The following is a 26,200-nucleotide window of genomic DNA, read 5'->3' as shown; positions in this document are numbered from 1 at the left end:
CCTTTGCTCCCTGCTGGAGAAAAATGACCTCAGTCATTCTAGGACTAGCACATTTGTTCCTATACCTTTACGGTTCAAGGTGCCCCGCTGGAGAGAGGGGGACAGTTAGTTAGTGTCCTGGGGCCAAGACAAGAAGGGGAACGGGAGGGCCTCATAGGGGTCAGGCATTTTGAGTGTTCTGACAGGTCATTCTCACAACACCCATTTGAATTTCCATTTGGCGTGGAGGAGACTGGGTCTCAGATTATGTAACATGCCTGGGAGCCCATGCATAGGCAATAGACCCAGTCTGTGAAACTAAATCTGGTGCCAAAGTTGCCTCCCTGGAAGGAGCGACCATTCCATCTCTGTTCTCTTATAACCTCCGAGCTCACCTCCATTACCATGAACCACCGAGGACTCTCTGTTCTACACCTTTGCTAAGTCCACTGCTGGTAGGGGTGGAGTTCTGGGCCATACAGAAATTCAGGCTGGAATTGTCGAACAGATTGTGATCAGTCCCACCCTTTACCTTGTCAACGTTTTTCCTATAGTTAAAAACCAGCTATAGTGCTGGTTTTAACAAGACAGATGGATATTCTGATTGCTCTCAGGGTTTTTCAACCTCAGTATATTGATATGTGGGCAGGATACTTCTTTGTTGTTGGGGGCTGTCCTGTACGTGGAGGATGTGGAGCAACATCCCTGGTCCCTAGACCACCAGCCCGCAGTATCATCCACTACCTAGCAGTAACCTCCCCCTTCCCTCAGCAGTTGCGACAACCACAAACCTTACCAAATGTTGCCTGGGATCACCCCTAGCTGCAAACTACCCTAAGTCAAGGGAGCTAGATGGTATCCTTACCTTTCTGCCAAAAACCCAACCACCCTCCCCACAGTGTAAGCCCAGGAGAGGTGGCCCAGTGACACCTGTGGGTGGGGCTGGGCTTCTCCGGTTTGGGGGAGGGCATGCAGCGCAGATTGCTGGCCCTGTACTTACTTGATGCCCCCACGAGACGTGAAAAATGTAGAGCTTTCAATGTGCAGATGGCTCGCGCTGCTTAATTACCAGCCGAAAGCATGCTAACATTTTCCTCCCTCGCCCTGCCTGCAACAACCCTCCAGGAGCAGTCGAGCCATTAACAACGGGGAGCGGTTGCCCTTTTCCTGCATCCTTATCACACACTAATTATTTTATTCTAAAGAGACAAAGTAGAGAGAATGTAACATAGGATTCTGACGACAAACACACACAAAAAAAACCTGTCTGCTTTTCCTAGTGACTAGAGCATTGGAGCTGGTTGCTAAGCAACTGGGAAACTGCAGACTCCTGTACTGGCCATGCTGGTTTCGGAAATGAGCCATAAAAGGAATTCCCCAGTGAGAAGGGATCCCATACCCTTGCCTGGTTGTCATGGACACCATACCTAAGTGATGGGTCCTGGGTTACAGGCCCTGCCTCAGAAAAAGTGTTGCCCCTGCTTAAGGCTCCACTGGTAGGAGAAAGGTATGGAAACCTTCTTCCCCTGTGTTCTCCGTGCAGGCACGTCCGTCCGAGCCACTCCCTCTTCCCCACGCTTTCCCCCTGAAAGCGAGGTCTGAATCTAAGTGGTTGAGACATTCTGTCCAATTTCAGCTCTGCTTTTATTTAGTATGTTCCAGTCTTTGCTCAAGTTGGAAGGGAGTCTGCAATCTGGAAAGCAAATTTTTAAGCAAGAAAAGATGCCTCGGGTGGCAGGCTGTCTGTCTGTCTATCATCCACCCCTGTTTGGGGGCCACACAGCGCCAAGATCAGGCACAAGGGCAACTCTCTATGTTCACACGTTCTATTGGAATTTTGCAAAACAAGAGAGATGAGCAGGGAAAAAGACAATAGCCATGACTCCAAAATGAAATTGGCATGTCATGCAGAGCGTAGCACACAATAGGCCACTGCAATTCTGTCAGAAATTAGAAACAGACTTCAGATAATAGGAGTGCAAAATGTGAGGCACGTATAAAGATGTGGAGCTTGAAATACAAAGATGTGCAGGTTAACTGGGCTTCCTGTGCTCGACAGTAGAACACATAGGCCTGTTTGTTGTAACATCATTGATCACCTCCTCTTGGATGAGAGGCTTGGGACACTGGACGCTAACCCCCAAGTCTCTTAGAGGAGGAGACAGACCCAAAGAACAGCAGTGATTTGCTCAAGGTCATAGAAGACAAACCTTGCTGAAGGGTGATCTATGAACGACAACTGTGCATTTTTCATATTGCTGCATAACAAGTTACCCTAAAATTTAGCAGCTTAAAACAACAGTTATTGTCTTACAGTTTCTGTAGGTTGGAATCCGGAACCTCTTAGCTGGGTGCCTCAGATTTCGGGGATCCTTCACAGACTTCATCAAGATGGCAGATGGGCTGCAGTTATCTTGAGGCTCGAATGGGGTGGACCACGCACATGGTTGTCAGTAGACCTCACTGGTCCTCACTGGCTGGAGACTTCAGTTCCTTGGTACGTGTGCCTCTCAATAAGGGCAATTTACAGCAGAGCAGCTGGCTTCCTCAGAGCCGAAGAGCACCGAAGATGGAAGCAGCAGTCTTTTTTAACCTAAGCTCGGAAGTGTTAGCCCATCCTTTGTATCCTATTCATGAGAAGCCAGTTACTAGGTCCAGCCCATACTGAAAGGGAGGGGGTTCCATGACAGCATGGATCCAAGGAGGTGGGGACCATTGGGGGCCATCGCAGAGGCTGCCTACCACAATAATCAAGTGTGCTTCCTGGATCCAAACTGTGAGCAGGAGAGACTAGGGGTGGAAATCGGGCTCCTAATTAGGCCTGGAACATGGGTGAGGGCAGAGCAAGGGTGTCTAGAAAGGGGCAGCTAAGGGTCGCTAAAGGGAGTAGACGAGAGGCAAATAGGAGGAGAATAGCCGAGAAGGGCAAGAGAACCTAGTGAATGGGGACAGAGAAGGGGTGGGAGAAGGGAAGTGAAATCAAGGACAAAATTTCTAAGAAAGCAGGATGGAGAATGAACTGGAAGAGTAAGAGGGAATAAAGACCAGGGAGCGGGGAGTAGGAAGAGGAGGGAAAGAGTTCAGAAGCCAAGAGCTTGAGCAGACAGTGCAGGAGAGCAGGGGGAGGAGGGAAGGGTGGGAAGCCATACAGAAGAGGTAGAGAAGCGGGGAGGTATTGTGGGGCAGAGGTAGCAACTGGGGAAAAGAACATGGACAATAATAGTTATCGAGGGCTAGGAATTTGACATGCATTACCTCCCTTAGTCTTCATGCCAGCCACCACTGTAGAAGCTATTTACAGGATTCTAGAAATGGGAAAATTTGATTTTAGGATCAAGTACCTGCCCAAGGCTGCACAGGCAGGAAGTAGCTGCAGGTGGGTGGTGGCAGGGCATCCTCTTGCCAGGCAGCTGACCTAGGCCTCAGTCATCTTGGTCAAGGGGGGCTGAGGGGTAGAGAGTCTAGTCCCGTAACTATACATGCATCTCCTCTCCTGTCTCTTGATCCCAGGCCCCTGGAGCCCCATGTCCCAGCACAGATTTGGGAGGCTGCATTCCTTGCCAGTAACAGTAGCTTCATCACACATGAGGTGCAAGGTGAGTACCTCATTTTATCATAGGGACCCACAAAATAAAACTCCTCTCCTACACTGTATAGTTATTTCTCTACACGTGCATTACTAAAAGCCATGAGGACACCATGTCTCGTTCTTCAAACCTTGCACTCTGCCTTGTACGGTCTTGAGGAAAACTCAAGATAATTTGTGGAACCAAGCATTTACTTCTACTGAATCTACTGAGAAATTCTGCCTTATTAGCTTCACAGCAAAGAGGGAGAAGACGGGCTCTTCCCCTTCGGGCCAGCTCTTCACTAGCTGTTTAATTTTGGGCAAATTACTTAACCACACTGGAATGCAGTATCCTTATCAGTTAAACAGACAGGTTGGCTAAATGATCTTTAAAGTCTTTCCTAGCTCTGAAATCTCACAAATTACATACCAGGGACTGGAATTAGGAGTCCAAGTGGAAATGGTCAATGGATCTGATACAGATCCAGGCTGCCACTTAGGCAGACTTGACAGAGAAGTGTTCTGAATTCTGTTTGGCCAAGATGCCAATCCATCAATATGCTTCTCCAGGGAAGCCCAGCTCCACTCATTTGTGGCATCTGTGTGCAGTACTGACTCCAGAAGCTTAATTCTCCTCCTCACCAAATTCTCTCTCTCATGCTATGTGAGGAACTTAGACTCATCAACTCTCCAAACAGCAAGACGCCAACTGGGGTACCTGCCAGACTGACATTAGGGATAAACAGAGGTTCCAGGGTTGCCAAGAGAATGTCATGGGAATTAGGATGCCTGGGTTTAATCACACTTTTCAGTTGTTGTTCGGAGCTGGTACCTAAATAAAGGACAATATCACATACCTCTGTTTGGCCCCTGCTCTTCTGGGCAAGTTAGAGCTGGTCTGCCTCCCACACCAGGGTCCACAAGGTACCCAGGGATAGGTGAGCACTTTTGAAAAGCATCTAAGGGGTAAGCATATGCTATTCCTGGAAATCCACTGAGGGTGGATCAAAGATCATCTTGAGAATAAAGGCTGTATATATATTCGCTTCTGTATCTTCCACCCACTGAAAATGATGGATGGGAGCATTTTGAAAAGGGTTGAGATTAATCCATTGGTTGTGGCCGCTGGTTACATTTCTTAGTATTTCTTCATAAAGAATATATTTTGAGGGGTATACTTTACTTTCCTAATAATGAATCTCTAAAAACCTTAAAAACAAAACAAACAAAACCTCTACACCTATCATGGGGCTTGAACTCACGACCCCAACATCGACAGTCCCATGCTCTACCAACTGAGCCAGCCGGCACCCCAAAAATCTTTTTTGATTGGCAGATAATTCATGTAGAAGACACACCAGTAAGAAATAGTCATTTTAGGGACGCTCAGGGGCCTCGGAGAGCCCCCACCTCCTCACATGTGCTCTGAGACACTAAGCATAGCAGATGCGTTGGTGTCCTGCCCAGAGCTGTTTACATTTCAACCATTTACATTTGGCTTGGCTTCCAACTGCCAGCAGTTATTATCCAAGAGTTTTCTTGGATTTCAGGAGCCCCTGCCCCTGTAGAAGGTAGAAGGGCTGGGAAATTAACACCTCTTTCCCTGAATGCAGCCATCACCTAATGACCATGGGAGCCCATGGATAAAAAGCCTGGGCTCCCGCACCTTCAGGCAGTATAAAGCCGAGGTGTGCCTTCTCCACTGCCTCCCAGAGGTTCCCAGCAGGATTGAGCACCACGTGCCCGCCACGGTGCCCTCCATGTCCTTGCTTGCATGGACTTCCCTTCCCTGTATTACTTCCCACCCCCCTGCCTGTGTTTCCTGGCATTACCTCCCTAGTAAGCCATTTGCATGTAAACCCTTAGCTCAAGGCCTGCTGCTAGGGGAACCCCAACTTCTGCTAGGGCCATAGGAAGGAACAGAGAAAAATGATTGTTTTTTTCAGAAGAAGGATTTCTGTAAGTGTGTGCTTCCCACGGTGCACGGAAGAGTTTCTTTACGGCTCATTACCTACCTTTACAGAAATGCTATGGTCAGACGTGCTGCCAACTACAGACCAGAGAGAAATAGAGACGAAGCCTCTCTCAAATGGTCCTGGAGGCTCCTAGGAACATTGCCTTGATTTGCAAGATTTGTTTACTTACGACTTTCCTCCGGAAAAATGCAGCATGCTTGAAGTGGTAACCGAGTGCAGCACCCTTGAGACTCATGTCTGTGGAGTCATCCAGAAAAACATGCTGACTGGGGACAAGGGTCTTTTGAGAAGCCACAGTGCTGGAGCTTGGCGGGGCCCGCACCGGCTCATCTGGTTTGACTCCAGCAGCATCTGGTCCTGAGGCTGCCCCAGTGCCGAGGAGCTGGGGAGGGGAGAGCAGAGACACCATAACTCGGAGGGCAACTGAACAGGAAGCCGCTTACGGCATGTGGGCTCAATTTTCCTCAAAAAGCTCATAACTTGTCAAAAATGGCACTATGAACCCAAATTATAAGATAATTGTATTCAGTCCCAAATTTAACACAATAAAGGTTATTTGCTCTCATGCCCTAGCAACCATCTCATGGGGCGGGGAGGGGAATACCATACAAAAACAAAATGTAAACTCGCAAAGCAGTAATAAAACCAGCACACAACTATTCATTTCAAGTCTATTTTGAAAAGCCTTTGATAATACCAGTAATTCCCTATAAAGCTTCTATTCTCTTGCCACAATTCCCTTCTGGAGATCAAAAAAGGTTTTGCTGTTCTACAGCCGTTCCTTTTACAGAGATAAAGTCCACTTTATTTCCCAATTTTAAACATTTGTCATTCTTAAAAATAAATAAATAAATAACCGAAGTCCCTGACCACCTCTATGCAGCTAAGCCTGCCACATAGACGGGGCTTAGTGGCAACAGCAACGTGAATCCTCCTTGTTTTGCACAAGATTCATTTGATGATCTTAACAAGGTGCTTAAATGTAACCCAAGAGCTTTGTCCCCAAGATCTAAAACATTTCAGTGAAAAGAAAATTCAATGGTCTACCCCTTTCCAAATACTCTGACCCTTCCTAGCATCCAGGTTGGGTGGTATCCTCCCTTCTACGTCCTGGGTGACCCCACAGGGGCTGTGCAGTTCTGCACGGTGTGACTGGAAGTCTGCCTACAAGGGAGGAAGGGGCTTGCGGCAGTCTTGGTTGCAAGAACAGAAATCTACTTAGGCTCCCGTAAGAGGGCGATGGGTGTAAGAGCTCACGGACCCCAAGGAGAGCTGACTGATCAGGCCTCAGGAAGAGTGGGAGCAAGCAGTGGTTTTTGCAGGAGGGTGAGGTGGCAGACGAAGGGCAGGCAGGTGCCCCTTACAAGGGAGTGGGCCTGCCCGGCAGTTCGTCTCTTGAAGGTAGGAAGGCAACAAGGAAACGAAGGTAGGGAAAGAAGTACAGGAACCGAAGAGAAAAAGATTGCATAAACCGAGAGGTGAGGGAACGTTTTCAACACAGGCTTCCGCCAGCAGTCAGCCGCCCACTGGTGCTGAAGACGGGCTGTCCCGATTTTGATGAAGTCCATGTACTTTTTTTTTTTTTTTTTAAGTTTTTAAGTAATCTCTACACCCAACAGTGGGGCTTGAACTCATGACCCTGAGATCAAGCGTCACGTGCTCTTCCAACTGAACCAGCCAGGTGCCCCCATGTACTTTTTTATACTTTAGTTTTAAAGCTTGAATAACTCGGTTTTCATGTATGCTAGAAATGATCCATACTTGTCGTTTGAGGTTTGCTGCAACTGACATGGACTTCAGTTTGCTTCACTAGGTTTATTTCCACATAGATGGTGGCCATTCTCTGTCCCAAAATATATGTCCCGAAACTTCAATAAATCTGTGCTTAAATTCCGCTTCCATTTTTATCAGAAATGCTTTCTGGCTATCTATGATGTTAAAGGCACTGTGGGAAACATTGATACGGGTACAGAGATGAGCAAGGCATAGCCCTGTCTTTAGGGATCTTATAATTTGAAAGTGGACAGGCTATGTGGAAGGAGAATTAGACATGATTAGAGGTATATACCAGTAACGATAAGACAATAAAGATCATTATCAACTTCCATGCAGGCTCTTCTTTAACACACACCACCCCCCAGCTCTGTGACTGGAGCCTTTGACCACCCCTCGATCCCTCATACTTCCCCCCCAAGTCTCTGTCTAAAGCCTACCCCTCTTCATCCTACTCATTCCATAACCAGTCTTGGCAGATTTTCCATTGCACATGGTCTCTCTGGAACCTCTACAGCATTTGGTCATTCCAGTATGATGGAGTTATGACTGGAGGCTCAGAGGGGCCTGTAGGATAGCCTGAATCCACTGGCGCAGGGCAGCTCTCTCAGGGAGACCCCGAGCACTGGGAACATTTGTCCGAGCTGCGGGGTAACTGGATCCCTTTTGCTACTCACTTTCAGGGCTCTCGTTTCCGGCTTCATTCAGGACTTCACATTTCTGATTTCTCTCCTAAGAGTTCTTCATGCTTTGCTCACACTGGAGTGTGTGTGTGTGCCCACCAGAGCAGAAGAGAGCACTCTGAAGGGTTTGCCAAACCCCATGCTCTCTCTCTCGCCTTCCTGTCCACCGCTGCCTCTCAAAATCCAAGTGAGCGACTGCTCCATACCATGCGTGTGTTGACTCACTCACACATCTCCATCAGCCCGTCTTGGAGAGAGCCTGAGTACCGAGGACACGACACGGTGTCTTATAAAGCCAACCACAAAGGATGATCCTGGAAACCCTGTCCCTGGAGCGTGGGTACAGGAGTTCCCGCCTTCATTCCCTCTGCCCAGATTCTAACGGTGGAAGGAATCAGACACCTAGGACTTTCTAGTCTGCTTGCTGCTAGCATCAGCGCTTGCCTATTACCCAAGGATCCTCACCAGACACCCCTGGCCTGCGGCCTAAGCACCGTGGGGGTAGTAGGAGACAGTAGACTCTTACTGCTTTGGAAGGGCAGCCTTCAGCACAGACCCTGGCCAAAAGCATCTGATTCTTATCAGAGGCTGAAGGACAGGTTTTACCAGAGCTCCTCTCCCCAAACTTGAAAAGCGAGTTCATCTGCCCCTTTACTCCACACACTGGGGCTTTCCTCCTATTCTTAAGAAAAAGTCAAATGCTCCACCTCCATGATAACTACAGATCACTGTGTGGCCTACCGACTACTGGCTCCTGGCCAGTTGTCCCAGTTTCCTGGGTTCAGGGCTAAAACCAGCAGAGTCCCGAGCAACCTGATACAAGTCGATCAACTTAATGAGAACGGATCCTCTCAGACCAGCTCTCCAGCATCCATGGGACCTACAGCGTCGCCAAAACCCGTGGGGGACAAAGAGCTGGATCTGGAACTGCAGGCTAGAGCTGTCCTTTGCCTTATTCAGAATTCTTGCTGTGTTCGGAACACAAGATAGGCTTTGTCCCCCTAGATTCGGATGGGGACGGAGCAAGGAGGAACGGAGATTTTCACCATCACCGCATACCTGGACTACACTCTTGTCTTGTCAACGTCGGATGTTGATAGTTATTTGTAGATTGAGAAACATAGGACTGTTAAGAGTTGGACCAGGGACCTGCAACACCCAGACCTTCCTTCCTCTGTCACTTGTACTCCTTCCCTCAAGGTCACAAGGGAATCTAGACTCCCAGAGGGCAAAGGGACACTTACTGTAGCTGGTATTTTGGCCCAAACCCTCTTGTCAAACTCCAGAGAAAAAGGCTTCCTCCAGCTGAATCAGAACCAAAGCACAAAATCCAAATCTCAGCTCAAACCACTGTGATGTGAGGAAAAGCCAAGACCGGAGAGTCACCGGGGACCAGAGCCAAAGAACAAGAGAGGGGTACAAAGCAAGGAAATACTTGCCCCAGTATAAAAAGAGGTGTGGCTGGGTCTCCAGGCCATGCTTTATTTTTCAGGAACCCTTATAGGTAGAGAGTCCAAACAGCCTACACATGTGCTCTGAACCTCTATTTTAAAAGCTCTAGCGGGCGCCTGGGTGGCTCAGTTGGTTAAGCAACTGCCTTCGGCTCGGGTCATGATCCCGGAGTCCCGGGATCGAGTTCCGCGTGGGGCTCCCTGCTCGGCGGGGAGTCTGCTTCTCCCTCTGACCCTCCCCCATCTTGTGCTCTCTCTCTCTTACTCTTTCTCTCTCAAATAAATTAATTTTAAAAAAAGTAAAAGCTCTAGCGCTATGTCTGTGGCCCATTAAAATGCCCTGATTCAACCAGTGCATTGAGCTTGCCTCCTTTTGGGGGAGGGGAGTTTCCCGCCCCTGCCTTGAAAGCCACTCCTGGGCAAGTATCGACAGGACTGGGGTCAAGAGACCTGGGCTTTGGTATTTTTCAAGATATATGTGATTGGTTTGAGGTAAATCATTTCTCTGTTTCCTCACCTGTAAAATTGACTGGACTAACCTTTTGGGATTAAGATTTCCTCCAGCTTTATGATTCATCTGTCTGTCTCTCACTCACTCACACGTCTCCATCAGCCCGTCCTTTGAGAGAGCCTGTCTGTCTCTCTCAGACACGCACACGTACACACACACACACACACACACTCATTCTGCTTTATCTCTGGATATTAACTTAAATGCCATGCTGAGCCATATTAGAGCCTGAGGCGACAGAAGAAAAATCATTAATACTGGTCTTCTCTTTATTTAAAATGTTGATACCTTGTTCATCATGGATTCCTTAATTTGGATTTGTAAATTATTAATCTTGATTACTGAGTTTTTGGAGCCCCCTTAAATTGTACACCCAGGGTAGGTGATTCGCTTGCCTCACCCTGGTTCCAACCCTGTTAGTCCTTCTCTACATCTGGGTGAGCTGCTTCATGAGGAAAAAAAGAGACAACATGGTACCCACATTACAAAGTTCCCCAGACACAGCTGTATGGTTACTGTATTATCAATAACCCACCTCTAATTTCTAGTTGTTTGTTGTTCGTTTTGTTTCCTTCAGCCTAAGAATTGAGTATGGGGACCCTCTGGTCTGTTTGTTTTTTGTTGTTGTTTTTTTATCCCTCCCTCCACACACCAAATGCCAAGCACAGAGATAAGCACTGAACGATTGGAATGACGTAGCAGGATGCGCACTGAATCCAGATTTCACACCCACCTTTCTCTTGACCTTTCACGGGATGACTATTTATCATTTAAAAAATTTCTTAAGTCCAGACAATAAAAACACAAGCAGCTGGAAAATCAGAAAAGTAAAACAGCCATTTTAGCACAATGTTAACAGATCATGAGAAAGAAATTTGGGGTTCATTCCTCGCTTTTGCCTTCGAGAGTCAAGAGGAGCAGAGGGAAGGAAGACTTAGACAAAAGACCTCCTGGGACCAAGAGGATTCCAGACCTCCTCATTCTGAGCAGGGTCACCATTCTCTGACCTAAGAAACCAAAGGCTGCCGCTTATCCACCTGCTCACAGCAGTGTCTATAGGAAAGCATCTTCAAACCACACTCACCTGGGCTCAGGATGGAGTGCAAAGGATGCAGCATTGAAATGTTCTCTCTGCGAAGTCTGCATTAGAGGACGTTTTGAAGGAATTTTATTTCTTCCAATTCAATGCACTATGTCTGTGGCCCATTAAAATGCCCTATATATAAAGACAAATAACTATAAAAACGTATTTGTGCTGAAGTCCTGAGAGCCTTTATCGTGTAGACAAGTGAGCATGGGTGTCCAGGAGCTACAGAGAGGGAAGGCACCAGGCTGCATTCTCCTCTTTGGCCACTCCCTGACTGCCCTGGAGCAAATCACCGACCCTCTCCCAGCTTCATGGTCTTTGGAAAAGAGGGTCTCCACTAGAGGCTGCTAAAATCCCCTCAGCCACTGACGTTATTTATAGAGGGGGCGCTGTGAAAGGACCGGGCAAAGTCTGTGAAATATTCCCTCCTGTCTCCCTGTTGGCCTTTTTTCATAGATAGCATCAAATTCTTAATTAGTAGGTTTCAAACGTCAAGAATACATAGCTCTCCTGTACATTTGGGAAGAATGAAGGGTTGCCTTTTCGAGCAGAGAAATAGAGCTTGCTTAGGCATCTACCCGAAGCAAGTCATACCCCCACAAAAGTGAAATGGAAGCATGAAAGATTGTGAAAATCGGGGACTCTGCAAGCAAAGAACAAGTGCCCTGTTGGTTTTTTTTAAAAAAGATTTTCATTCCATTTGCAACACCTTTGTGCTTCCTTTATGAATTTCTCCATCTCTTTCAACTCTACAATGAGCTATTTTTAAGACTGTTTTCCTTTCATACAGTAATGCTGTTCAGATAGGCAACTTAACTGTCATCATACTTTTTCCTAGTCTTTCAAGACCTTTTGTTATGGTGAGATAATTTTAGGCACACCAAGCACAGATCCATTAAATACACTATTTCACTAATGAACTATTGTGGGTGGTAAAAATTAATTTCATTCTACCTATGATATTCACATATCTGTTAAATTTTTATAGTTGAGAAATGAAGGTTGCAGATAACTGCAGTCAAATGAGAATTCCTCTTAAAATGTTAAGTCTGTTCTTTCATTTATGCCAAGACATATCCAAAGAAAAATCTATAAAAATACTTCACAAAATGAAAATGGTTCAACAGGTCCACTCTCAGGGTTGATGTTGCAAATGTTCGTACAGACAGAATATGTTTAGGAACTGGAAGGCCCCCTGTTGATGGATCAGAAGAGAATACTCTGAGCAGATGTGTTTCAACTCATCTGGATAGACATGTCGGCTCTTAGCACACTTACTTAAACATGGTACTGAAGAGACCAAGGGCCTGGACTGAATGACCATACAGCTCAGCCAATGTTGCTCAATTCAATAGGTCAAGCTGTAGCCCTAATACCTCTCGCCATTTTACATTTCACACACCTCTATGGGAGGTCACAAATGAGAAGGACAGAGGATGTGGATGACGTCAGGTAAATCCTTCCCCACAGCATGGATAGGAATGCCAAGCACAGGCTGTACTCAGGGCCCGTGAAGCCACTTTAACACACAAGGGAGGACACATTTTAACAATAACAGGTCAGACCCAGTAACTCTGATTGGAAGGTGGGAAGACTAAAAAGAAAAAAAACCCATCCCCAACACAATGATAACAATAATGATCCCAGTTGGGGCACCTGAGTGGTTCAGTCCGTTAAGCGTCTGACTCATGATTTCAGTTCCGGTCATGATCTCAGGGTTGTGGGATCGAGCACTGTGTCAGGCTCCCCGCTCAGCATGGAGTCTGCTTGAGATTCTCTCCCTCTGCCTCTCCACCCACTCACTCTCTAATAATATAATATAATACAAGATAAGATAAGATATGATATGATATGATATATAGTATAATATAATATTAAATATGATGATCCCAGTTGGCAAGTGGAGGGTTGGGGAGAGGGACGTGCCTTCAGAGAAAAAGGGCAAAAGCCAGAGTTCTCTTTAGGGAGACAGGACAAGTATCACAAAGCAAGAAAGGTCTGAGTCTTGTAGCCAAAGATAAATCTTTCCAGAACCACCCAGGACTTTGACAAATATAAAATTGGGGTTGACTAGCAAGTGCCCCCTTACTTACAACCAGTCCCTTCCAGAACCAACTCTGACTTATTAATGTCAGTGCCTGTGGATGAAGCAGCAGCATACTGATTTTTCTTTAGTCAGATTTAATTCCGGTTTCTGGCTTAAATGTGTGCGGACTGCTCCAGAGGGCTCCACGAGCCTTAACCCCACTGCTTCATCTCTTACTCTTGACTCCACTCTCATTTCTCTCCTCCTTTCTTTCAAAACTCCAAACCACAGAGTGAGGAGAGGACACAATCAAGGAGAGTAAAAAGAAGACAGTCTGAAAGAAAACATAAGAATCCCCAAGTTCATGTGCCATCGCCCCCAAATAATGACTAAGGAAAGTCTGATGGCGATCATACCAATGCGGACTTTAGGGCTTACCAACATAACCAGAAAGATCAGTGACAGCTTTAAAGAAAAAAGGAAGGAAAAGAATGAAAATGCAGTTGTCATATTTTTGCAGTCTATAAAAATAATTATTTCATTGTACTTCCACACACTCACACACACGACCTGATACCTTTTTTTTTCTTTAATATTAAATGGCAGTGAGCCAGGAAAGACTGCAGAGAATAAGAAGTGGAGGCTGCCTCAAAGAAAAAAAAAGATTTCTCTCAAGTGACAGTAAATTGGATAAATGCTATTTTTAGATGAAATATATCTAACTAATGTCCAGATGTGAGTCTACCACATGAAGAGAAAAACAAATCTATCTAAAGCACTGAGCTGTACTTGAAAACATTTTTTAAAAATTTCTGGTAATAATGATTTATAATGGAAAGACTTCGACACATGGTACTGACCATCAGCCTCTGCCGTGGTTCACTTGGGAACAACATGTGCACACATGGCTTCAACATGGAGATGATCCTAAGGTTTACATTCCTGATTTAATTGTTCCTAACTCTCTGGACTTGCAACTTGTCAGCAGTATATTTCCACATGAGCATAAAGGAATAAAGGAGAGGAACCATGCGCATCAGGATTTCTCCGCTAAGCCAGTGGGGTCCTCTCATGGCCGTCACCTTGAGAGGTCATCTTCCTGTTCGAATGATGCAGCCTCCACTCCAGACATTCTTGGAAGTCCTCCTACTCTTTCACTCAATGTATTTATAAAGCACCTCTAGTTTTCCAAGCTAAGCATCAAGTGGTGAGCAGAACAAAAGGAGACCCTGCCCTCACGCTTACAGTCCTAGTGGAAGTTCTTTTGGAGCCCAGATTACAAATTGCCAAGGAAAATCAATCTTAGTACTTTAGTGACACAAGTAATGGCATTGGGTTTGATCACAGTCTTCATTACTGTGCATGACCCTGAATAATGGCTGGCCATTTGAAAAAACGTCAATCCAAAGTACAGTCACTGAAGATATTCAAAATAATGGGATACAGGCTTGAAGAGAAGAGTTGTACCAATAAGTTATTGGGTGATGCCCTCATGGCTAGAATAAAGGCTTGGCCTCTCCAAGTGACTCCGCGGTTCATGCTCCTACAACGGAGTAAGGACATCTACCTGGGAAGAGCATCTACCTGGGGACAGCAGCAAGGTGGCAGAAAAGAGGAAGGGGAGAGGATGTAGCAGGAAACTAAGTGTAGGAAGTCTAGGCAGGTGATAAAATCCCTGGACAGAGAGAGTGGAGCTTGAGGGAGAGAAGCATTACATAAGGTTGTCTTCAGAGCGTTGAACCCTGATGGTTGGAGAAACTTGGTCAAGTATATAAGAGAATTCATCCAAAACTGGATGCAGAAGCACAAGAATTAGGTCAGTAACCTGGGCACCAAAGCCCAGGGGAATAGAAATATCCAGGTTACCCAAGACAGCCTGACCACTAGGAGCTGGACAGGTGATCCGGCCTCCCCTAGGGCTGGACAAGAAAGTGGTCATGTGACATGGCTTCACAGTGTCCTGGAAGTGTCTGGCAGGATCAGCCACGACGACTTTAAAACCTTCGAGATCACCTGGTTGGCCCCTCCTTTGTCCCAAGATGATGATGAGGAAGCATAACTGTGTACTCATTTCTAGAGAGTCAATAAAGGGTTAGGATGGAACCGGGACTAAGGACTTTGATAGTATTTCCTAGTGATTTAGGAAAGAGCCATCAGAAGACACATGTATTCAAAAGGATCTTTTTTCCCGCCATAATTGACAAATCATATGCAGTGTTTTGCAGGGTCTTCTTCTTCCCCAGCAGGGATTTGCATGTGGCTCTCCTCTCAGAAATCGCTCACTCTGGAGAGAAGGCCAGCTGCAACCTGGAGCCGCGCAAACTGAAGAAGAATCAGGCCTCAAGCATCCATTTTGCTCACATCGTACTCTACAACTCAACCAAACAGGAGAGCCAGAGTCTGTGCCTCCTTTCTCTCCTCAAGGGCCACCCCATCTGGATAAGCTTTTAAGCCCAGCAGATCAGAAATATATTTATCTGGCACTCCTTGGCACCATGGGCAATACACCCCGACCCCGTAGGGATTATCGTGGAGTTGTCCCGCTTGATTTCCATCTCAATGCCCTGCTTGAAAATGTACCTCAAATTCCCAACTATGGCTGGCCTGGTGGGTGGGAACCAGGCTCCCCACTTTGGTATATACATGGCTGCTCTTTGTATTTTATTTTATTTTTTTAAAGATTTTATTTATTCGACAGAGACATAGCGAGAGAGAGAACACAAGCAGGGGGAGTGGGAGAGGGAGAAGCAGGCTTCCCGCTGAGCAGGGAGCCCGAGGCGGGGCTCGATCCCAGGACCCTGGGATCATGACCTGAGCAGAAGGCAGACACTTAACGACTGAGCCACCCAGGTGTCCCTCCTTTAAGATTTTATTTTTGACAGAGAAAGACACAGCGAGAGAGAGAACACAAGCAGAGGGAGTGGGAGAGGGAGAAGCAGGCTTCCTGCTGAGCAGGGAGCCCGAGGCGGGGCTCCATCCCAGGACCCTGGGATCATGACCTGAGCTGAAGGCAGACGCTTAACGACTGAGCCACCCAGGCGCCCTTGCTCTTTGTATTTTAAATCAGTTTGCTAAACTGGTCTCCATGCAAGATTTCCTTTGATAAAACAAAAAGATATGGGGAGGTTCCATTATGTATTTATTTTCAATAGGGAGGTGGGGGTGCTGGAAATCACTTTTCTAGACCAAGGGTGAGAGGTCATTTGAACCATATGTGGAATGAACAGGGCTAGGCAGTGGGGTAAGCAGATTCCTTCCGTGGCTTGTTAAGCCCAAGGTGTAGTCAAGAAAGGAAAAAAAACAAAACAAAACAACAAAACATGGGAAATGGGTAAAAGGAAAAAGAAGAGGGAAGTCAGAGAAAGAAAAAACCAACTAAGAGGTACCTGGGTGGCTCAGTCGGTTGAGCCTCCAGACTCTCTGACTCGGCTCAGGTGGTGATCTCGGGGTGGTGAGTGGTGATCTCGGGGTGGTGAGATGGAGCCCCACTTCAGGCTCTGCACTCAGCGGGAGTCTGCTTAAGATTCTTTCCTCCTCTGTCTCCCTCCCCTTTCTGTTCCTCCCTCTGCTTACACTCTCTCTAAAATGAAGACACTTGAATTCCCTCTCCTAGGGACTCAGGTTGAAAACCTCCGTGGGAAGGCATCAGCCCACAGCAATGACCTTAGGTTTCCCTATCAGTTCTAGGGCTAGTTGTGGAAGCAAAAATCTGGATTCTTAACTTTTCTTTAATGCTGCTCTGATCATTTTACCAAAGTCTCACATGGATGCAACAATGAACCACACCCAGAGTTTTTAGCATGGGCTAAGTATTTCACTCAGGATTCTTGTCTGATTTAATAGCCTTTCTCAGAGATTCTCCAAACCATGTGTTTACATCTCTAATTGGAACCAATACTGTCGTTATCAGCTTCAGGCGAAGTTTACCACTTGCCGCATGTGTTTCAACAGTTGTCATATTACTGGCTCCCCTTGGAAGTAAAAACAGTTGAAGTTTGGGCTGACATCCAGAATTATTTGGTTATTTTCACAGAAATGACCTCCTGGTGTCATCCTTAAACCTCTCCTACTCCTTTAAGTCTTGTTATTGATACTGAAACTTTTCATCAGCCTTTTATTTAGAACCTGAAGACCAAGTAATCCACCAAGTCCATACCACATCATGCTTGATCATAACCCAAAATTATCATTGTCTTTCTGGCCATCCATCCTCTCTTGCGCTAAACGAAATAGAGTTTAACTTGTGCACAGACTTCCTTCTGAGCTCCGGCCTCACATTCCCAGGGGCTTACTAAATCACCACTTAGATGTCCCAAAGACACCTTAAACTCAACATGCCAAACTGGACTCTTCTTTCCTCCACATCTATTCCTCTGTCTACCTGCACTCACACCACACTCACAATGCTTAAGACAAAGATAACGGGACTACTTCTTCCTTCTTCTTGACTCTCAGGCCAATGGGTGTTATGGTCTTGATGATTCTGCCTCCTTCATAGCTAAGCACTTTAGTCCAGGCCTTCTTCATCCTCCTTCCGGGTTACTGCAACACTTGAACTGGCCTTCCCAATTCCACTTTTAGCCCTTCTCCCTTCAATCGGTTGCCAATGACCTTTCCAAATTACAAATCTGATTTTGTAACCATTTCTACTTAAAATCCTTCAACAGATGCCCCTTGCCTTCAGAATGCAAACCAAACTTCTTAGCTTGGAATTCTGTGCTCTTCATAAGCTGTCCTTGGCGTGCCCCCCACTCCCCCAGGCCAGCCCTCAGAGCTCGGGCCCAGTAAACCACCTGCCATTCCTCTGAACGAGGCCTTCCTCTCTTGGCCACCTTCCTGCCCTTGCTTAACTTAACCCGCTCATTCTTCAAAAATATGTGGACTGTTTATGTTGGCCCTATTTTGGTGCTGGACACATAATTTCTAATCCTCCCAACAATCCTATGGGACTTGTAGACTTTGCTGAAGGTCTCACACAGCTGATGAGTAGGTAAAGAGAGACTTTGATCCAATCCTGCCTGATTCCAGTGCCTACATGCTTTCCATGAAGTCAAGATGCCTCCCTTTAAAACTACACTCAGATGTCTTCTCCGGAGGGCCTCCCCTGACTTCTCATGTTGCTACCCTGCCCAGGCCTTCTTCTACTGGCCTCAGGTAATGTGCAGTGCAAGTAATCATCAGTCTCTGTCCTGTGCTGGGAGTTGCTAGCAGGCAGATGTTGGGCCTTTTCATTATTCAACAAAGACAAAAACCCCAAAACTGTTTACAGATGTTAAAATCCAAATAAAATATCAAACTATGAGGAGACCCCCCCACCCCAGCTCCTTAGAAGTCATCAGTATTAACCTACTTCCTGTGTAACCGTCCAGACTTTAGGACTATGGAAATAGATGTACATGCACTCTTTCCTCCAACAGATGGGCTCATGAGACATACTTGCCTGTAATTTGTTTTTTCCCTTAGACTACATCTTAGACATTTTTCTACATCACTACATGTAGGTATCCATCTTTTTTTTTTTTTTTTGAGAAATAAATCCATGATACTATTTTCACAATTCATATAAATGAATAAAACCTGCTTAAAGGTTAGAAAGTCAGGGGCGGGGGAAGGAAAGGCCTAGCTATATGCTGATTACAAGAGAAACACCTAAAACATGATGCAGAAAGATTAAAAGTCAAGAAATTCATCAAATAAAATAAGAATGAGTCTGTGTATGTATAAATAAATGGAAGAAAAGGGAAATTTTTGCCTTACGGAATAAAGCCTACTGATAAATATGGAAGGAATGATGGAACTAGAAAATTGTCATTTGGCAACCATCATGGTAATAATAGATCCGAGCAAGAATCATTCATTTTTACTAAAACTAGAGGGTAAAAGTTTGAGGAGTAAGAGCATATTTACAATCCTCTCAAAATCCATCTCCCCAAGAGAGAATGTTCTTATAAGTTACAAAGCGAAAGGTAACTTCCCAACAAAAACACTTGACAGGCACCACTTTAACCAAGTGAGCTAAATTACCACAATTAATGGGACCTATTGATATCATCTGATGTGATGGACTAAGGAGGACACACATTACTTCTGGAGTATTTCTGTCAAAACGCATAACCTGAATATAATCACGAGGAAACATCAGACAAACCCAAATCAAGACACATATTGCAAAATAACTGACCAGCCCGTTCAAAAATGTCAAGTTCACAAAAGACAGTGAAAGCAGCAAGGAGGCTTTTCTGATTAAAGGTAACTACAGAGATGTGACTACAGAATGCAATCTGTGATGTGGGGCTTTCTTTTGCTATGAAGCACGATACCGGAACAAATACCAATAACCTTTGAAAATGACAAATCTGATCTTATAACCATTTCTCCTTAAAATTCTTCAAAAGACACCCCTTTTGCCTTCAAACCACAAACCAGGGTACCTGGGTGGCTCAGCTGGTTAAGCATCTGACTCTTGGTTTTGGTTCAGGTCATGATCTCAGGGTTGTGGGATCAAGCCCCGTGTTGGGCTCTAGGCTTAGCAGGGAGTCTGCTTGAGATTGTCTCCCTCTCCCTCTGCCCCTCCCTGGCTCGTGCCCTCTGTCTCAAAATAAATCTCACCACCACCACCACAAACCAAACTCCTCAGCATGGAATTCACTCCTCATAAGCTGTCTCCTTTGTAAATACCTCTGTATGTATCTCTGAACCATGACTTTCTTGTTGTTAGCATAGCCATAATTTCATACCGCGCTGGATGAAGAAGCCATGGGAAACTCAAACAGAGCCTGCGTGCCAGCCCCCGCCATCTGGGACATCAGAACCACCAGGGTGCCCTTGTTGCAGATGAGCTCTGGATCTCGGAAAGTGGTGTTATTTTTAACCCTCCCTCCAGGTGATTAAGATGTGAGTTGGCCCCTACCAACCTCTTCATTCTCCCATCCTCTGCCCTTAAGCTCTGTGTGATGACAAACTAGTTCTGGGGACCCACAGTCTTGACCCTCTGCCTGAGGGTGGCTCAGTCGGTTAAGAATCTGGAGAGTCATATGGGGGTTGTTGTGTATATCTATAGTACATTTCTTTATATTGTTCAATAGTATTTTGAATGCAAGATGGGTGGCTCAGTCGGTTAAGAATCTGGAGAGTCATATGGGGGTTGTTGTGTATATCTATAGTACATTTCTTTATATTGTTCAATAGTATTTTGAATGCACCACACTTCATTTAACCATTCACGTGTTGAAAGACATTTGGGTTGTTTCCAATTTTCAGCTATAAAACTGCAATTAACATTTGTGTACAGGGTTTTGTGTGAACTGAACATCCATTTTCATTTTTCTGAAATAAATGTCCAAGAGTGTAATGGCTGAGTTGTATGGTTGTTGCAGGTTTAAGAAATTGCCAAACTGTTTTCCAGAGAAGGTGCACCATTTTGTTCACGCAAGCAATATGTAAGTGATTCAGTTTCTCTGTATCCCTGATAATGACACTATTTTGACAGGGAAATAGTATTTCATGGTTTTTAGATTTCCCTAATGGCTGATGATATTGAACATCCTTCCATGTGCTTATTTGCCCTCTTTAAGGTCTTCTTCATGTCTTTTGGCCATCCCCTAATTGGATTTTTGCCTATTTTACTGTTGAGTTTTGAGAATTATCTATATATTCTAGATACTAGTCCTTTGTCAGATATGTGGCTTACAAATATTTTCTCTGTAGAAAGGTGTCCACAGATATTTTTTATCCCAAGCCTTTGGCAGGGCAAAATCTGATGAAGTCTTAATTTATCAATTTTTCCTTTTATGAACCCTGCCTAGCCAGATATCTCAAAGATTCTATTTTTTCTAAAAATCTTACAGTTTTACATTTCATATATAAGTTTGTGGCTCAGTTAATTTTTGTATAAAGTGTGAGATTTAGGTCAAGGGTTTGTGTTTTCCCCACCTATGGATGTCCAATTACTCCAGCACCATTTCTTGAAAAGGCTTTCCTCCATTGAATTGCTTTTACATCTTCGTCAAAAATCAGTTGGGCACATTTGTGTGGGTCCATTTATAGATTTTTTTCTATTCCCTTGATATGTGTCTAATGTGTATCTTTGCCAATACTATGCAATCTTAATTACTACAGCCTTATAGTAAGTCTTGAAATCAGGTAGACTGATTACTCCCAATTTATTTTTCAAAATAAAAACTTTGGGGTTTGGCTTTATTCACTCAGGCCTAATCCTGAGTGAATAAAAACCAGCTTTTTGTTTTGATTTTCCATATACATTTTAGAATAGCCTTGACTATATCTATAAAAAATCTTTCTGGGGTTTCTGTAGGAATTACATTAAGCCTTTATATTCATTTGGGGAAAACTGACATTTTTGCTATGCTGAGACTTCAATCCATGAACATGGAATATCTCTCATTCAGATCTTCTTTGATATCTTTCATCATGTTGTGTAGTTTACAACATACAAGTCCTGTATTTGTTTTGTTAGATTTATACCTAGACATTTGTTAATAGTATTGTGTTTTAAATTTTGGTATCCATGTGTTCATTGCTAGCATATAGATATATAAGATCTACATGCAAAAATCCACTATATCACACACCCTGTTGAACTCAATTAGTTTCACATGGCTTTTTGTTTTTTGGTTTCTCCTTTTGCAAGTTCTTTGAGATTTTCTAGGTGGACAATCTGTCATCTGTAAATAGGGATTTTTATCCTTTCTTCCCAATTTCCATGCCTTTTCTTTCCTCATTGCACTGCTAGAAATTCCACCACTATGTTCATTAGGAATGGTAAAAGTGGACATCCTTGCCTTGTTCCCTTTTTAAATGTTATTTCTTTTTTAACTAATCTCTACGTAAAACATGGGGCTCGAACTCATGACCCTGAGATCAAGAGTCACATGCTCCACCAACGGAGCTAGCCAGGTGCCCTGCCTTGTTCCCAATCTTAAGGGGAAGCATCGGTCTTTCACCATTAACTAGAATGTTAGCTGTTTTGGATTTTTTTTGTAGATGCTGAGAGGCACAGGATAGACATTCCCATTCCAAAAGGGAGAAAGAGGAAAGATAGGGAGATGGGTCTCAAGCAAATCCCAAACATACCAAGGCAAATTCCACTAAATCTTAAGGCTTGAGAATGATCAATCATCCTTGGTTTGATGCTCTGCCTTCTGGGCCCACTGGGACAGCAGTCCCACCTTCCTGGTTCCATCAGGAGGAATCATCCCCCCAAGAATTCAGGGGTCCTATCCCCCAGGCTTCAATCAGGCCACATGGCCTGTTGAAACCCAGATGGTAGCCATGATCTCTAAATTGCCTTCAGGTTCTTCTTCTTCTCCACCCCCTTTTTTTTGAAAAGCACCTGTTTGCAGTTGAATAGCTCTCTGGTGCCGTCCTGTAGGACCTGAGATCTGACAGCCTTCCTTCATTTCATCTCATTTTTAAATGTCCCCTTTAATTCAAATTGGCAGTGTCTTTGCTGATATAATCCCATCTCTTTTCTTGCATTCTGTTGAAATGGCGGATTCATTCCACGAATCACACTCATGATCTCTTTATCAAATGGTTGTTCAGCCACACTCCTAGTGTTCTCTTAGGAACAACCCTTCTCATTTTTTGCAACATGGATAGGCTGAGAACTTTCCAAATCTTCAAGTTATGGTTCCTCTTTGCTTAATAATTCTTTCTTCAGTTCATCTTTCCTCTCACATTTTACTGTAAGTATTCAGAAACCAAGTTTCTCCTTTGACATTTTTGTACGAAATGTCCTCAGCTAAATATCTGATTGTATCATTCACAAGTCTTACCTTCCACAAAACACTAGAACACAGTTTAGCCAAGTTCTTTGCTATGTTATAACAAGGAACATCTTTCCTTCAGTGTCCAGATACCTGTTCTTCGTTTCGGTCTGAGATCTCACCAGAATTACTTAACATCTATATTTCTAGCATGTACCTCAAAACTCTTCCAGCTTCTACTCATTACCCAAAGTCACTGCTACAGGTTTAAGTATTTATTACAACAGCACCCTTAATACCAAAATCTGTCTTAGTCTGCTTGGGCAGCTGAAACAAAATACACAGCACAGACTGGGTGACTTAACCAAAATTTTTCTCACAGTTCTTGAGACTGAAAGTCCAAGGTCAATGTGCAACAGGGTCCATGCCTGGTGAGGGCTCTCTCCTTGGGTTGCCAATGGCCACCTCTCGCTGTGTCCTCACAAGACAGAGCAATCTTTCACTTTTTCTTCTTATAAGCCACTAATCCCATTATGAGAGCCTCACTTTCATGACCTCATCTAACTCAAATTACCTCCCAAAGGCCTTATCTCCAAATCGTATCACATTGGTGGTTAGAGTTTCAATATATGAATCTGGGGGGCACACAGCTCAGTCCATAGCATTGTCTAGAAGTTTTCTGTCTTGCTAAACTGCTCCTTTCCCAATCCTTTGGCTAGAGACAGCAGGCTTTTGTTAGGGTTTTCTTGTCTACTCCTATTGGCATTTCTAGGTTGCTGGCTTCTTCAGCTCCAAGTGTGGGATGTAAGAGGCAAAAAGAAAACTCAAGGAACTTGCTGCCATATTGCTCCTCGGGTCCTGAAGTCCCTAGCCATTCTGCCTTTTCTCCACCTTTCAGAGTCTTCTTATGTGTTCTCTCATATCTAGATAAGCGTCTTTGCCACAAGCATTTTTGCCATGTAACTAATTAACTGTAAGGCAATTTTGTCGTAAAAGATAAAAAAAAAAAAACAGTTGATACTTTGGTTTGTTTGGTAGTTTAATTTCAGCTGGCTGACAGTTTGGTTTCCTTTCTCCATTGATGCAGTACTCCCATGTTTATATTATATAAATCTTAGCCCTCATAATGGTCTATACAGTGGTGCAGAGGATTGAACCCATGTTTCCCATAGAACTTTGGAACAGCTATCAACAGACATGTGAAAATACGCCAAGAACAAACAACTGTGTGGAAGGCTTTCATAATGCAATACAAAGCTCAGTTAGAAATGTGCATCTTAGTATTTGGAAACGGATAACCTTTTCTCCTAAAAGAGAAAACATGCGGGGTACCCAGGTGGCTCAGTAATTTGAGCATCTGCCTTTGGCTCAGGTCATGATCCCAGGGTCCTGGGATAGAGCCCTGCATCAGGCTCCCTGCTCAGTGGGGAATCTGCTTCTCCCTCTGCCTCCCCCTACTTGTGCTCATGTGTGCTGTCTCTCTCTCAAATAAATGAATAAAATCTTAAAAAAACAATTAACTTTTTTCAAAGAAATGGAACAAATGATCCTAAAATTTGTACGGAACCAGAAAAGACCCCGAATAGCCAGAGGAATGTTGAAAAAGAAAAGCAAAGCTGGCGGCATCACAATTCCAGACTTCAAGCTCTATTACAAAGCTGTCATCATCAAGACAGTATGGTACTGGCACAAAAACAGACACATAGATCAGTGGAACAGAATAGAGAGCCCAGAAATGGACCCTCAACTCTATGGTCAACTAATCTTCGACAAAGCAGGAAAGAATGTCCAATGGAAAAAAGACCGTCTCTTCAACAAATAGTGTTGGGAAAATTAGCCACATGCAGAAGAATGAAACTGGACCATTTCCTTACACCACACACAAAAATAGACTCCAAATGGTTGAAAGACCTCAATGTGAGACAGGAGTCCATCAAAACCTAAAGGAGAACACAGGCAGCAACCTCTTCGACCTCAGTCGCAGCAACTTCTTCCTGGAAACATCGCCAAAGGCAAGGGAAGCAAGGGCAAAAATGAACTATTGGGACTTTATCAAGATAAAAAGCTTTTGCACAGCAAAGGAAACAGTCAACAAAACCAAAAGACAACCGACAGAATGGGAGAAGATATTTGCAAATGACATATCAGATAAAGGGCTAGTATCCAAAATCTATAAAGAACTTCTTAAACTCAACACCCAAAGAACAAATGATCCAATCACGAAATGGGCAGAAGACATGGACAGTTTTCCAAAGAAGACATCCAAATGGCCAACAGACACATGAAAAAGTGCTCAACATCGCTTGGCATCAGGGAAATCCAAATCAAAACCTCAATGAGATATCACCTCACACCAGTCAGAATGGCTAAAATTAACAAGTCAGGAAACGACAGATGTCGGCAGTGATGCGGAGAAAGGGGAACCCTCCTACACTGTTGGTGGGAATGCAAGCTGGTGCAGCCACTCTGGAAAACAGTATGGAGGTTCCTCAAAAAGTTGAAAATAGAGCTACCATATGATCCAGCATTTGCACTACTGGGTATTTACCCCAAAGAGACAAATGCAGGGATCCAAAGGGGTACGTGCACCCTGATGTTTATAGCAGCAATGTCCACAACAGCCAAACTGTGGAAAGAGCCAAGATGTCCATCGACAGATTAATGGATAAAGAAGATGTGGTATATATATACAATGGAATATGCAGCCATCAAAAAGAATGAAATCTTGCCATTTGCAATGACGTGGATGGAACTGGAGATTGTTATGCTGAGTGAAATAAGTCAATCAGAGAAAGACATGTATCACATGACCTCACTGATATGAGGAATTTTTAATCTCAGGAAACAAACTGAGGGTTGCTGGAGTGGTGGGGCGTGGGAGGGATGGGGTGGCTGGGTGATAGAAATTGGGGAGGGTATGTGCTATGGTGAGCGCTGTGAATTGTGTAAGACTGTTGAATCACAGATCTGTACCTCTGAAACAAATAATACATTATATGTTAAAAAAAAAAAAAAAGATAGCAGGAGGGGAAGAATGAAGAGGGGGAAATCGGAGGGGGAGATGAACCATGAGAGATGATGGACTCTGAAGAACAAACTGAGGGTTCTAGAGGGGAGGGGGGTGGGGGGATGGGTTAGCCTGGTGATGGGTATTAAGGAGGGCACGTTCTGCATGGAGCACTGGGTGTTATACGCAAACAATGACTCATGGAACACTACATCAAAAACTAATGATGTAATGTATGGTGATTAACATAACATAATAATAAAAAAGAGAGAGAAAAAATAAAACTACCAAAAAGTTAAAAAAAAAAACAAAATATGCAATGCCAAATGAGGAGATAAATCAACAAAAGGGAAAAAACAGAATACCTTGAACAAAAGACTTCAAAGACAGGTGCTTAGGTACAACTGACAA

At 44.4% G+C, this 26,200-nt stretch overlaps 2 long non-coding RNA genes across 7 annotated transcripts in view; one reads left to right on the top strand and one right to left on the bottom strand.

The window, feature by feature from the left end:
- LOC144380876 (uncharacterized) overlaps positions 1-7,628 on the top strand; it is a 71,409-nt gene extending 63,781 nt beyond the window's left edge. For all 5 annotated transcript variants that reach the window (XR_013445154.1, XR_013445156.1, XR_013445153.1 and 2 more), the window contains 3 exons: positions 2,296-2,476; positions 3,490-3,575; positions 5,494-7,628. This is a non-coding gene — a long non-coding RNA (uncharacterized LOC144380876). The remainder of the gene's footprint in view (positions 1-2,295; positions 2,477-3,489; positions 3,576-5,493) is intronic.
- LOC118550846 (uncharacterized) overlaps positions 5,772-26,200 on the bottom strand; it is a 31,217-nt gene continuing 10,788 nt past the window's right edge. Inside the window, exons 3-4 of one of the 2 annotated variants that reach the window (XR_013445159.1) lie at positions 11,026-11,157; positions 5,772-5,905 (exon numbers count right to left, since the gene is read on the bottom strand). This is a non-coding gene — a long non-coding RNA (uncharacterized LOC118550846). The remainder of the gene's footprint in view (positions 5,906-11,025; positions 11,158-26,200) is intronic. The other variant, XR_004924764.2, reaches the window with a different exon arrangement.

This window comes from Halichoerus grypus, chromosome 2, assembly GCF_964656455.1.
Source record: "Halichoerus grypus chromosome 2, mHalGry1.hap1.1, whole genome shotgun sequence".
In the NCBI taxonomy this organism is placed as follows: Eukaryota; Metazoa; Chordata; class Mammalia; order Carnivora; family Phocidae; genus Halichoerus; species Halichoerus grypus.
Note: the sequence above shows the minus strand (reverse complement) of the source record. Positions and strands in the feature narration are given on the sequence as shown.